This window comes from Notamacropus eugenii, chromosome X (genome assembly GCF_028372415.1).
Source record: "Notamacropus eugenii isolate mMacEug1 chromosome X, mMacEug1.pri_v2, whole genome shotgun sequence".
Classification (NCBI taxonomy): domain Eukaryota; kingdom Metazoa; phylum Chordata; class Mammalia; order Diprotodontia; family Macropodidae; genus Notamacropus; species Notamacropus eugenii.
This window is the reverse complement of record NC_092879.1, coordinates 44,272,564-44,287,664: the sequence shown is the minus strand read 5'-3', so window position 1 is coordinate 44,287,664 and position 15,101 is coordinate 44,272,564.

The following is a 15,101-nucleotide window of genomic DNA, read 5'->3' as shown; positions in this document are numbered from 1 at the left end:
TTTCTACGTACTCCCCTCCACTGGACACCCTTCCATTTTTGGTGGATATTTCCCTTTCTCCCCTTCTCATCTTGCAACACCTGGGTCCCTCTAACTCTATCACCACCTATTTGACTTTAATCCCAATTGGACATGCTTTTCTCTCCAGAGGAACACAGCTTGTTAGCAGCTAGAGTGGGATATTAATCCAAATACTCAAATCCCAGCAGAGTGCTCTAACCACTATGACACCCACCTGGATTCTTCTACACTTGCCATATGCTTCATTCCTTTGCATTTTCCCCTCACTCGTGGCCTCTGGTACCGTTGCTCAGTTTCCTCTATAATGTCTCTTCCCTCACTCATTTGCTCACTATCATGTGTTTCTATGTATGTGGATCTGTCTCTTTTGCTCTTGCTGTAGGTATTTGTGATTTTCCTTATCTCAACGGCACACTCTAATTTTTTCTCCACATATCACTCTGTATCTGTTTCATTGCATCTATTTCCCTGTGTCTCTCAATCTCTTTCTTTTTCTCCCACCTCTATCTCTTCCTGAAAAGGTTTTGTCTTCCCTTCTAATTCCCCACTCAATAATATCTCATCTTTTCTTTTGCTCCCTATCATCACCAGGATCATAGCTTGAGACCTGGAAGGAGGAGCCACTGAGTCCAACTCCATTAGAGTGTAACGGAAGACAGTGACTTGGACACACTCCCTCAATTGCCCGAGGTGAAACACTTATCACAAATGTGAAGCAGGTTTTGAACTCACGTCACCCTCACTTCCAAGGAAAATCCTCTAGATGACCTTGCTGCCTTCCTGTACATATTCACCCCACTGCTCTACTTCTCTTTCCTGTGGATGCTTCCTTCTTTTTCCCTCTCATCCTCACTGCCTGATTCCCCCCAAAGCTACCTCTCTCTATATATTTCAACCTCCATCCCAAGTGGACATCCTTAGCTGTCTCTGGCACCCATAAAATCGGTGAGCTGAAGCATCATTAGACACCGTCAAGGGCAGCCCTACAATTTTACTAAACAGAAAACTGAGCCTGAAAAATGCCTAAATGATTTCTCCAAAATAACAAAGACTGGTCAGCAGCCAATGTGAGATTCAAATCCAAAAGCCCAATTCCACAAAGAGTGCTTTGTCCACAAGGACACTGACTCTGCACTTGCTAATTGTCTTCTCTCTGCATTTCTCCATCACTTGGGCTTTCTCCTCTTTATTCCTCATTTCCCTCCATAATGGCCTCTTCCCTCACTCCATTGCTCATTATCATGTGGTTCTCTCTTTCTCTTTCTGTCTACATCTCTTTCTCATTCTATATCTGTCTCTGACTTCCTCTTAATATCTCATTACCATTCTCTCTTTATCTTGATTGCTCTGTCTGTTTCTCTCTGCGTTTCTGTCTCTGTCTCTACCTCTCTTCCTCACTGTCTCTCTCATTCCTTCCTTTTCCCTCTCCTTCTTCCTATCTTTTCAAAAGATTTTTTCTTCTTCTCATTCCCACCTAATGATAACTGGTTGATGGTTCCCATGCCCATCATCAACATGACCAAAGATTTAGAGCTGGCAGGAAACTCTGGGGCAATTCAGTTCTTTTCCATTCTAGTATAACAGACAGCAGTTGTTGAGCCACTCTAGCTAAATTGCGCACGGTCAAACACCTATTAAAACTGTGAAGGAGGATTTGAATTCAGGTCATTCTGACTACTGAGAAGAGTATGCAGGACACCCAGTTCTTTTACTCTGCATATTTCGCCCAATCCAAAACTTACATTTTTTGTGGATACCTGTTTCTGTCTTCTTCTCACCTCAGTGCCTCATTCCCTTTATCTCTCTATTCCAAGCTTAAGCCCAAGTGGACAACTTTTCCTTTCTCTCTGGCACCAAGAGGTTCATGGAGCTGGAGCGTCATTAGACACCATCAAATCTAGCCCCATCGCATTTACTGAGAAAACAGAGCTTGTCAGTGGCGGTGGTGGGATTTGGTCTCAATGAGTCATTTCAACATAGAGTGCTCCAACCACTATGACACTGTATGACTGGCTCTAACCTTGCCACATGACAGCGGAAGTCCCTGAACATCGCTCCATAATCTGTAGTCTCTGTTCTCTCTTTCCTCCTCTTCATCCATCAAGGTCTCTTGCCTCACATCTTTCCTCATTGTGGGTTTCTCTGTCTTTCCACATATTTCTTTTCTGCTTCTCTTTCTCTCTCTATCTCGTGAGTTTCTCTTAATATCTCACTACCATTGTCTGCCTTAATCTCTCCATCCCTATCTCTTCCTCCCTCACCTCCTTCTCTCTGTCTCATCCACAAAAGCATTTCCTCCTTACGCTGATTCCAACATGCAAACCAGTAGTCTTCACTTTTCCCACAATGATGACTATGATCTCAGACCTAGGGTTGGAACGAACCCTAAGAGCCATTGGACAGAGCAACATTAAAGAGAAACAACAAACATTTAGACCCTTTAATTGAATTCATTATGGTTTCCAAGAAGACTCAAATGGGAGACATTGCTCTTTCTTTCTACGTACTCCCCTCCACTGGACACCCTTCCATTTTTGGTGGATATTTCCCTTTCTCCCCTTCTCATCTTGCAACACCTGGGTCCCTCTAACTCTATCACCACCTATTTGACTTTAATCCCAATTGGACATGCTTTTCTCTCCAGAGGAACACAGCTTGTTAGCAGCTAGAGTGGGATATTAATCCAAATACTCAAATCCCAGCAGAGTGCTCTAACCACTATGACACCCACCTGGATTCTTCTACACTTGCCATATGCTTCATTCCTTTGCATTTTCCCCTCACTCGTGGCCTCTGGTACCGTTGCTCAGTTTCCTCTATAATGTCTCTTCCCTCACTCATTTGCTCACTATCATGTGTTTCTATGTATGTGGATCTGTCTCTTTTGCTCTTGCTGTAGGTATTTGTGATTTTCCTTATCTCAACGGCACACTCTAATTTTTTCTCCACATATCACTCTGTATCTGTTTCATTGCATCTATTTCCCTGTGTCTCTCAATCTCTTTCTTTTTCTCCCACCTCTATCTCTTCCTGAAAAGGTTTTGTCTTCCCTTCTAATTCCCCACTCAATAATATCTCATCTTTTCTTTTGCTCCCTATCATCACCAGGATCATAGCTTGAGACCTGGAAGGAGGAGCCACTGAGTCCAACTCCATTAGAGTGTAACGGAAGACAGTGACTTGGACACACTCCCTCAATTGCCCGAGGTGAAACACTTATCACAAATGTGAAGCAGGTTTTGAACTCACGTCACCCTCACTTCCAAGGAAAATCCTCTAGATGACCTTGCTGCCTTCCTGTACATATTCACCCCACTGCTCTACTTCTCTTTCCTGTGGATGCTTCCTTCTTTTTCCCTCTCATCCTCACTGCCTGATTCCCCCCAAAGCTACCTCTCTCTATATATTTCAACCTCCATCCCAAGTGGACATCCTTAGCTGTCTCTGGCACCCATAAAATCGGTGAGCTGAAGCATCATTAGACACCGTCAAGGGCAGCCCTACAATTTTACTAAACAGAAAACTGAGCCTGAAAAATGCCTAAATGATTTCTCCAAAATAACAAAGACTGGTCAGCAGCCAATGTGAGATTCAAATCCAAAAGCCCAATTCCACAAAGAGTGCTTTGTCCACAAGGACACTGACTCTGCACTTGCTAATTGTCTTCTCTCTGCATTTCTCCATCACTTGGGCTTTCTCCTCTTTATTCCTCATTTCCCTCCATAATGGCCTCTTCCCTCACTCCATTGCTCATTATCATGTGGTTCTCTCTTTCTCTTTCTGTCTACATCTCTTTCTCATTCTATATCTGTCTCTGACTTCCTCTTAATATCTCATTACCATTCTCTCTTTATCTTGATTGCTCTGTCTGTTTCTCTCTGCGTTTCTGTCTCTGTCTCTACCTCTCTTCCTCACTGTCTCTCTCATTCCTTCCTTTTCCCTCTCCTTCTTCCTATCTTTTCAAAAGATTTTTTCTTCTTCTCATTCCCACCTAATGATAACTGGTTGATGGTTCCCATGCCCATCATCAACATGACCAAAGATTTAGAGCTGGCAGGAAACTCTGGGGCAATTCAGTTCTTTTCCATTCTAGTATAACAGACAGCAGTTGTTGAGCCACTCTAGCTAAATTGCGCACGGTCAAACACCTATTAAAACTGTGAAGGAGGATTTGAATTCAGGTCATTCTGACTACTGAGAAGAGTATGCAGGACACCCAGTTCTTTTACTCTGCATATTTCGCCCAATCCAAAACTTACATTTTTTGTGGATACCTGTTTCTGTCTTCTTCTCACCTCAGTGCCTCATTCCCTTTATCTCTCTATTCCAAGCTTAAGCCCAAGTGGACAACTTTTCCTTTCTCTCTGGCACCAAGAGGTTCATGGAGCTGGAGCGTCATTAGACACCATCAAATCTAGCCCCATCGCATTTACTGAGAAAACAGAGCTTGTCAGTGGCGGTGGTGGGATTTGGTCTCAATGAGTCATTTCAACATAGAGTGCTCCAACCACTATGACACTGTATGACTGGCTCTAACCTTGCCACATGACAGCGGAAGTCCCTGAACATCGCTCCATAATCTGTAGTCTCTGTTCTCTCTTTCCTCCTCTTCATCCATCAAGGTCTCTTGCCTCACATCTTTCCTCATTGTGGGTTTCTCTGTCTTTCCACATATTTCTTTTCTGCTTCTCTTTCTCTCTCTATCTCGTGAGTTTCTCTTAATATCTCACTACCATTGTCTGCCTTAATCTCTCCATCCCTATCTCTTCCTCCCTCACCTCCTTCTCTCTGTCTCATCCACAAAAGCATTTCCTCCTTACGCTGATTCCAACATGCAAACCAGTAGTCTTCACTTTTCCCACAATGATGACTATGATCTCAGACCTAGGGTTGGAACGAACCCTAAGAGCCATTGGACAGAGCAACATTAAAGAGAAACAACAAACATTTAGACCCTTTAATTGAATTCATTATGGTTTCCAAGAAGACTCAAATGGGAGACATTGCTCTTTCTTTCTACGTACTCCCCTCCACTGGACACCCTTCCATTTTTGGTGGATATTTCCCTTTCTCCCCTTCTCATCTTGCAACACCTGGGTCCCTCTAACTCTATCACCACCTATTTGACTTTAATCCCAATTGGACATGCTTTTCTCTCCAGAGGAACACAGCTTGTTAGCAGCTAGAGTGGGATATTAATCCAAATACTCAAATCCCAGCAGAGTGCTCTAACCACTATGACACCCACCTGGATTCTTCTACACTTGCCATATGCTTCATTCCTTTGCATTTTCCCCTCACTCGTGGCCTCTGGTACCGTTGCTCAGTTTCCTCTATAATGTCTCTTCCCTCACTCATTTGCTCACTATCATGTGTTTCTATGTATGTGGATCTGTCTCTTTTGCTCTTGCTGTAGGTATTTGTGATTTTCCTTATCTCAACGGCACACTCTAATTTTTTCTCCACATATCACTCTGTATCTGTTTCATTGCATCTATTTCCCTGTGTCTCTCAATCTCTTTCTTTTTCTCCCACCTCTATCTCTTCCTGAAAAGGTTTTGTCTTCCCTTCTAATTCCCCACTCAATAATATCTCATCTTTTCTTTTGCTCCCTATCATCACCAGGATCATAGCTTGAGACCTGGAAGGAGGAGCCACTGAGTCCAACTCCATTAGAGTGTAACGGAAGACAGTGACTTGGACACACTCCCTCAATTGCCCGAGGTGAAACACTTATCACAAATGTGAAGCAGGTTTTGAACTCACGTCACCCTCACTTCCAAGGAAAATCCTCTAGATGACCTTGCTGCCTTCCTGTACATATTCACCCCACTGCTCTACTTCTCTTTCCTGTGGATGCTTCCTTCTTTTTCCCTCTCATCCTCACTGCCTGATTCCCCCCAAAGCTACCTCTCTCTATATATTTCAACCTCCATCCCAAGTGGACATCCTTAGCTGTCTCTGGCACCCATAAAATCGGTGAGCTGAAGCATCATTAGACACCGTCAAGGGCAGCCCTACAATTTTACTAAACAGAAAACTGAGCCTGAAAAATGCCTAAATGATTTCTCCAAAATAACAAAGACTGGTCAGCAGCCAATGTGAGATTCAAATCCAAAAGCCCAATTCCACAAAGAGTGCTTTGTCCACAAGGACACTGACTCTGCACTTGCTAATTGTCTTCTCTCTGCATTTCTCCATCACTTGGGCTTTCTCCTCTTTATTCCTCATTTCCCTCCATAATGGCCTCTTCCCTCACTCCATTGCTCATTATCATGTGGTTCTCTCTTTCTCTTTCTGTCTACATCTCTTTCTCATTCTATATCTGTCTCTGACTTCCTCTTAATATCTCATTACCATTCTCTCTTTATCTTGATTGCTCTGTCTGTTTCTCTCTGCGTTTCTGTCTCTGTCTCTACCTCTCTTCCTCACTGTCTCTCTCATTCCTTCCTTTTCCCTCTCCTTCTTCCTATCTTTTCAAAAGATTTTTTCTTCTTCTCATTCCCACCTAATGATAACTGGTTGATGGTTCCCATGCCCATCATCAACATGACCAAAGATTTAGAGCTGGCAGGAAACTCTGGGGCAATTCAGTTCTTTTCCATTCTAGTATAACAGACAGCAGTTGTTGAGCCACTCTAGCTAAATTGCGCACGGTCAAACACCTATTAAAACTGTGAAGGAGGATTTGAATTCAGGTCATTCTGACTACTGAGAAGAGTATGCAGGACACCCAGTTCTTTTACTCTGCATATTTCGCCCAATCCAAAACTTACATTTTTTGTGGATACCTGTTTCTGTCTTCTTCTCACCTCAGTGCCTCATTCCCTTTATCTCTCTATTCCAAGCTTAAGCCCAAGTGGACAACTTTTCCTTTCTCTCTGGCACCAAGAGGTTCATGGAGCTGGAGCGTCATTAGACACCATCAAATCTAGCCCCATCGCATTTACTGAGAAAACAGAGCTTGTCAGTGGCGGTGGTGGGATTTGGTCTCAATGAGTCATTTCAACATAGAGTGCTCCAACCACTATGACACTGTATGACTGGCTCTAACCTTGCCACATGACAGCGGAAGTCCCTGAACATCGCTCCATAATCTGTAGTCTCTGTTCTCTCTTTCCTCCTCTTCATCCATCAAGGTCTCTTGCCTCACATCTTTCCTCATTGTGGGTTTCTCTGTCTTTCCACATATTTCTTTTCTGCTTCTCTTTCTCTCTCTATCTCGTGAGTTTCTCTTAATATCTCACTACCATTGTCTGCCTTAATCTCTCCATCCCTATCTCTTCCTCCCTCACCTCCTTCTCTCTGTCTCATCCACAAAAGCATTTCCTCCTTACGCTGATTCCAACATGCAAACCAGTAGTCTTCACTTTTCCCACAATGATGACTATGATCTCAGACCTAGGGTTGGAACGAACCCTAAGAGCCATTGGACAGAGCAACATTAAAGAGAAACAACAAACATTTAGACCCTTTAATTGAATTCATTATGGTTTCCAAGAAGACTCAAATGGGAGACATTGCTCTTTCTTTCTACGTACTCCCCTCCACTGGACACCCTTCCATTTTTGGTGGATATTTCCCTTTCTCCCCTTCTCATCTTGCAACACCTGGGTCCCTCTAACTCTATCACCACCTATTTGACTTTAATCCCAATTGGACATGCTTTTCTCTCCAGAGGAACACAGCTTGTTAGCAGCTAGAGTGGGATATTAATCCAAATACTCAAATCCCAGCAGAGTGCTCTAACCACTATGACACCCACCTGGATTCTTCTACACTTGCCATATGCTTCATTCCTTTGCATTTTCCCCTCACTCGTGGCCTCTGGTACCGTTGCTCAGTTTCCTCTATAATGTCTCTTCCCTCACTCATTTGCTCACTATCATGTGTGTCTATGTATGTGGATCTGTCTCTTTTGCTCTTGCTGTAGGTATTTGTGATTTTCCTTATCTCAACGGCACACTCTAATTTTTTCTCCACATATCACTCTGTATCTGTTTCATTGCATCTATTTCCCTGTGTCTCTCAATCTCTTTCTTTTTCTCCCACCTCTATCTCTTCCTGAAAAGGTTTTGTCTTCCCTTCTAATTCCCCACTCAATAATATCTCATCTTTTCTTTTGCTCCCTATCATCACCAGGATCATAGCTTGAGACCTGGAAGGAGGAGCCACTGAGTCCAACTCCATTAGAGTGTAACGGAAGACAGTGACTTGGACACACTCCCTCAATTGCCCGAGGTGAAACACTTATCACAAATGTGAAGCAGGTTTTGAACTCACGTCACCCTCACTTCCAAGGAAAATCCTCTAGATGACCTTGCTGCCTTCCTGTACATATTCACCCCACTGCTCTACTTCTCTTTCCTGTGGATGCTTCCTTCTTTTTCCCTCTCATCCTCACTGCCTGATTCCCCCCAAAGCTACCTCTCTCTATATATTTCAACCTCCATCCCAAGTGGACATCCTTAGCTGTCTCTGGCACCCATAAAATCGGTGAGCTGAAGCATCATTAGACACCGTCAAGGGCAGCCCTACAATTTTACTAAACAGAAAACTGAGCCTGAAAAATGCCTAAATGATTTCTCCAAAATAACAAAGACTGGTCAGCAGCCAATGTGAGATTCAAATCCAAAAGCCCAATTCCACAAAGAGTGCTTTGTCCACAAGGACACTGACTCTGCACTTGCTAATTGTCTTCTCTCTGCATTTCTCCATCACTTGGGCTTTCTCCTCTTTATTCCTCATTTCCCTCCATAATGGCCTCTTCCCTCACTCCATTGCTCATTATCATGTGGTTCTCTCTTTCTCTTTCTGTCTACATCTCTTTCTCATTCTATATCTGTCTCTGACTTCCTCTTAATATCTCATTACCATTCTCTCTTTATCTTGATTGCTCTGTCTGTTTCTCTCTGCGTTTCTGTCTCTGTCTCTACCTCTCTTCCTCACTGTCTCTCTCATTCCTTCCTTTTCCCTCTCCTTCTTCCTATCTTTTCAAAAGATTTTTTCTTCTTCTCATTCCCACCTAATGATAACTGGTTGATGGTTCCCATGCCCATCATCAACATGACCAAAGATTTAGAGCTGGCAGGAAACTCTGGGGCAATTCAGTTCTTTTCCATTCTAGTATAACAGACAGCAGTTGTTGAGCCACTCTAGCTAAATTGCGCACGGTCAAACACCTATTAAAACTGTGAAGGAGGATTTGAATTCAGGTCATTCTGACTACTGAGAAGAGTATGCAGGACACCCAGTTCTTTTACTCTGCATATTTCGCCCAATCCAAAACTTACATTTTTTGTGGATACCTGTTTCTGTCTTCTTCTCACCTCAGTGCCTCATTCCCTTTATCTCTCTATTCCAAGCTTAAGCCCAAGTGGACAACTTTTCCTTTCTCTCTGGCACCAAGAGGTTCATGGAGCTGGAGCGTCATTAGACACCATCAAATCTAGCCCCATCGCATTTACTGAGAAAACAGAGCTTGTCAGTGGCGGTGGTGGGATTTGGTCTCAATGAGTCATTTCAACATAGAGTGCTCCAACCACTATGACACTGTATGACTGGCTCTAACCTTGCCACATGACAGCGGAAGTCCCTGAACATCGCTCCATAATCTGTAGTCTCTGTTCTCTCTTTCCTCCTCTTCATCCATCAAGGTCTCTTGCCTCACATCTTTCCTCATTGTGGGTTTCTCTGTCTTTCCACATATTTCTTTTCTGCTTCTCTTTCTCTCTCTATCTCGTGAGTTTCTCTTAATATCTCACTACCATTGTCTGCCTTAATCTCTCCATCCCTATCTCTTCCTCCCTCACCTCCTTCTCTCTGTCTCATCCACAAAAGCATTTCCTCCTTACGCTGATTCCAACATGCAAACCAGTAGTCTTCACTTTTCCCACAATGATGACTATGATCTCAGACCTAGGGTTGGAACGAACCCTAAGAGCCATTGGACAGAGCAACATTAAAGAGAAACAACAAACATTTAGACCCTTTAATTGAATTCATTATGGTTTCCAAGAAGACTCAAATGGGAGACATTGCTCTTTCTTTCTACGTACTCCCCTCCACTGGACACCCTTCCATTTTTGGTGGATATTTCCCTTTCTCCCCTTCTCATCTTGCAACACCTGGGTCCCTCTAACTCTATCACCACCTATTTGACTTTAATCCCAATTGGACATGCTTTTCTCTCCAGAGGAACACAGCTTGTTAGCAGCTAGAGTGGGATATTAATCCAAATACTCAAATCCCAGCAGAGTGCTCTAACCACTATGACACCCACCTGGATTCTTCTACACTTGCCATATGCTTCATTCCTTTGCATTTTCCCCTCACTCGTGGCCTCTGGTACCGTTGCTCAGTTTCCTCTATAATGTCTCTTCCCTCACTCATTTGCTCACTATCATGTGTTTCTATGTATGTGGATCTGTCTCTTTTGCTCTTGCTGTAGGTATTTGTGATTTTCCTTATCTCAACGGCACACTCTAATTTTTTCTCCACATATCACTCTGTATCTGTTTCATTGCATCTATTTCCCTGTGTCTCTCAATCTCTTTCTTTTTCTCCCACCTCTATCTCTTCCTGAAAAGGTTTTGTCTTCCCTTCTAATTCCCCACTCAATAATATCTCATCTTTTCTTTTGCTCCCTATCATCACCAGGATCATAGCTTGAGACCTGGAAGGAGGAGCCACTGAGTCCAACTCCATTAGAGTGTAACGGAAGACAGTGACTTGGACACACTCCCTCAATTGCCCGAGGTGAAACACTTATCACAAATGTGAAGCAGGTTTTGAACTCACGTCACCCTCACTTCCAAGGAAAATCCTCTAGATGACCTTGCTGCCTTCCTGTACATATTCACCCCACTGCTCTACTTCTCTTTCCTGTGGATGCTTCCTTCTTTTTCCCTCTCATCCTCACTGCCTGATTCCCCCCAAAGCTACCTCTCTCTATATATTTCAACCTCCATCCCAAGTGGACATCCTTAGCTGTCTCTGGCACCCATAAAATCGGTGAGCTGAAGCATCATTAGACACCGTCAAGGGCAGCCCTACAATTTTACTAAACAGAAAACTGAGCCTGAAAAATGCCTAAATGATTTCTCCAAAATAACAAAGACTGGTCAGCAGCCAATGTGAGATTCAAATCCAAAAGCCCAATTCCACAAAGAGTGCTTTGTCCACAAGGACACTGACTCTGCACTTGCTAATTGTCTTCTCTCTGCATTTCTCCATCACTTGGGCTTTCTCCTCTTTATTCCTCATTTCCCTCCATAATGGCCTCTTCCCTCACTCCATTGCTCATTATCATGTGGTTCTCTCTTTCTCTTTCTGTCTACATCTCTTTCTCATTCTATATCTGTCTCTGACTTCCTCTTAATATCTCATTACCATTCTCTCTTTATCTTGATTGCTCTGTCTGTTTCTCTCTGCGTTTCTGTCTCTGTCTCTACCTCTCTTCCTCACTGTCTCTCTCATTCCTTCCTTTTCCCTCTCCTTCTTCCTATCTTTTCAAAAGATTTTTTCTTCTTCTCATTCCCACCTAATGATAACTGGTTGATGGTTCCCATGCCCATCATCAACATGACCAAAGATTTAGAGCTGGCAGGAAACTCTGGGGCAATTCAGTTCTTTTCCATTCTAGTATAACAGACAGCAGTTGTTGAGCCACTCTAGCTAAATTGCGCACGGTCAAACACCTATTAAAACTGTGAAGGAGGATTTGAATTCAGGTCATTCTGACTACTGAGAAGAGTATGCAGGACACCCAGTTCTTTTACTCTGCATATTTCGCCCAATCCAAAACTTACATTTTTTGTGGATACCTGTTTCTGTCTTCTTCTCACCTCAGTGCCTCATTCCCTTTATCTCTCTATTCCAAGCTTAAGCCCAAGTGGACAACTTTTCCTTTCTCTCTGGCACCAAGAGGTTCATGGAGCTGGAGCGTCATTAGACACCATCAAATCTAGCCCCATCGCATTTACTGAGAAAACAGAGCTTGTCAGTGGCGGTGGTGGGATTTGGTCTCAATGAGTCATTTCAACATAGAGTGCTCCAACCACTATGACACTGTATGACTGGCTCTAACCTTGCCACATGACAGCGGAAGTCCCTGAACATCGCTCCATAATCTGTAGTCTCTGTTCTCTCTTTCCTCCTCTTCATCCATCAAGGTCTCTTGCCTCACATCTTTCCTCATTGTGGGTTTCTCTGTCTTTCCACATATTTCTTTTCTGCTTCTCTTTCTCTCTCTATCTCGTGAGTTTCTCTTAATATCTCACTACCATTGTCTGCCTTAATCTCTCCATCCCTATCTCTTCCTCCCTCACCTCCTTCTCTCTGTCTCATCCACAAAAGCATTTCCTCCTTACGCTGATTCCAACATGCAAACCAGTAGTCTTCACTTTTCCCACAATGATGACTATGATCTCAGACCTAGGGTTGGAACGAACCCTAAGAGCCATTGGACAGAGCAACATTAAAGAGAAACAACAAACATTTAGACCCTTTAATTGAATTCATTATGGTTTCCAAGAAGACTCAAATGGGAGACATTGCTCTTTCTTTCTACGTACTCCCCTCCACTGGACACCCTTCCATTTTTGGTGGATATTTCCCTTTCTCCCCTTCTCATCTTGCAACACCTGGGTCCCTCTAACTCTATCACCACCTATTTGACTTTAATCCCAATTGGACATGCTTTTCTCTCCAGAGGAACACAGCTTGTTAGCAGCTAGAGTGGGATATTAATCCAAATACTCAAATCCCAGCAGAGTGCTCTAACCACTATGACACCCACCTGGATTCTTCTACACTTGCCATATGCTTCATTCCTTTGCATTTTCCCCTCACTCGTGGCCTCTGGTACCGTTGCTCAGTTTCCTCTATAATGTCTCTTCCCTCACTCATTTGCTCACTATCATGTGTTTCTATGTATGTGGATCTGTCTCTTTTGCTCTTGCTGTAGGTATTTGTGATTTTCCTTATCTCAACGGCACACTCTAATTTTTTCTCCACATATCACTCTGTATCTGTTTCATTGCATCTATTTCCCTGTGTCTCTCAATCTCTTTCTTTTTCTCCCACCTCTATCTCTTCCTGAAAAGGTTTTGTCTTCCCTTCTAATTCCCCACTCAATAATATCTCATCTTTTCTTTTGCTCCCTATCATCACCAGGATCATAGCTTGAGACCTGGAAGGAGGAGCCACTGAGTCCAACTCCATTAGAGTGTAACGGAAGACAGTGACTTGGACACACTCCCTCAATTGCCCGAGGTGAAACACTTATCACAAATGTGAAGCAGGTTTTGAACTCACGTCACCCTCACTTCCAAGGAAAATCCTCTAGATGACCTTGCTGCCTTCCTGTACATATTCACCCCACTGCTCTACTTCTCTTTCCTGTGGATGCTTCCTTCTTTTTCCCTCTCATCCTCACTGCCTGATTCCCCCCAAAGCTACCTCTCTCTATATATTTCAACCTCCATCCCAAGTGGACATCCTTAGCTGTCTCTGGCACCCATAAAATCGGTGAGCTGAAGCATCATTAGACACCGTCAAGGGCAGCCCTACAATTTTACTAAACAGAAAACTGAGCCTGAAAAATGCCTAAATGATTTCTCCAAAATAACAAAGACTGGTCAGCAGCCAATGTGAGATTCAAATCCAAAAGCCCAATTCCACAAAGAGTGCTTTGTCCACAAGGACACTGACTCTGCACTTGCTAATTGTCTTCTCTCTGCATTTCTCCATCACTTGGGCTTTCTCCTCTTTATTCCTCATTTCCCTCCATAATGGCCTCTTCCCTCACTCCATTGCTCATTATCATGTGGTTCTCTCTTTCTCTTTCTGTCTACATCTCTTTCTCATTCTATATCTGTCTCTGACTTCCTCTTAATATCTCATTACCATTCTCTCTTTATCTTGATTGCTCTGTCTGTTTCTCTCTGCGTTTCTGTCTCTGTCTCTACCTCTCTTCCTCACTGTCTCTCTCATTCCTTCCTTTTCCCTCTCCTTCTTCCTATCTTTTCAAAAGATTTTTTCTTCTTCTCATTCCCACCTAATGATAACTGGTTGATGGTTCCCATGCCCATCATCAACATGACCAAAGATTTAGAGCTGGCAGGAAACTCTGGGGCAATTCAGTTCTTTTCCATTCTAGTATAACAGACAGCAGTTGTTGAGCCACTCTAGCTAAATTGCGCACGGTCAAACACCTATTAAAACTGTGAAGGAGGATTTGAATTCAGGTCATTCTGACTACTGAGAAGAGTATGCAGGACACCCAGTTCTTTTACTCTGCATATTTCGCCCAATCCAAAACTTACATTTTTTGTGGATACCTGTTTCTGTCTTCTTCTCACCTCAGTGCCTCATTCCCTTTATCTCTCTATTCCAAGCTTAAGCCCAAGTGGACAACTTTTCCTTTCTCTCTGGCACCAAGAGGTTCATGGAGCTGGAGCGTCATTAGACACCATCAAATCTAGCCCCATCGCATTTACTGAGAAAACAGAGCTTGTCAGTGGCGGTGGTGGGATTTGGTCTCAATGAGTCATTTCAACATAGAGTGCTCCAACCACTATGACACTGTATGACTGGCTCTAACCTTGCCACATGACAGCGGAAGTCCCTGAACATCGCTCCATAATCTGTAGTCTCTGTTCTCTCTTTCCTCCTCTTCATCCATCAAGGTCTCTTGCCTCACATCTTTCCTCATTGTGGGTTTCTCTGTCTTTCCACATATTTCTTTTCTGCTTCTCTTTCTCTCTCTATCTCGTGAGTTTCTCTTAATATCTCACTACCATTGTCTGCCTTAATCTCTCCATCCCTATCTCTTCCTCCCTCACCTCCTTCTCTCTGTCTCATCCACAAAAGCATTTCCTCCTTACGCTGATTCCAACATGCAAACCAGTAGTCTTCACTTTTCCCACAATGATGACTATGATCTCAGACCTAGGGTTGGAACGAACCCTAAGAGCCATTGGACAGAGCAACATTAAAGAGAAACAACAAACATTTAGACCCTTTAATTGAATTCATTATGGTTTCCAAGAAGACTCAAATGGGAGACATTGCTCTTT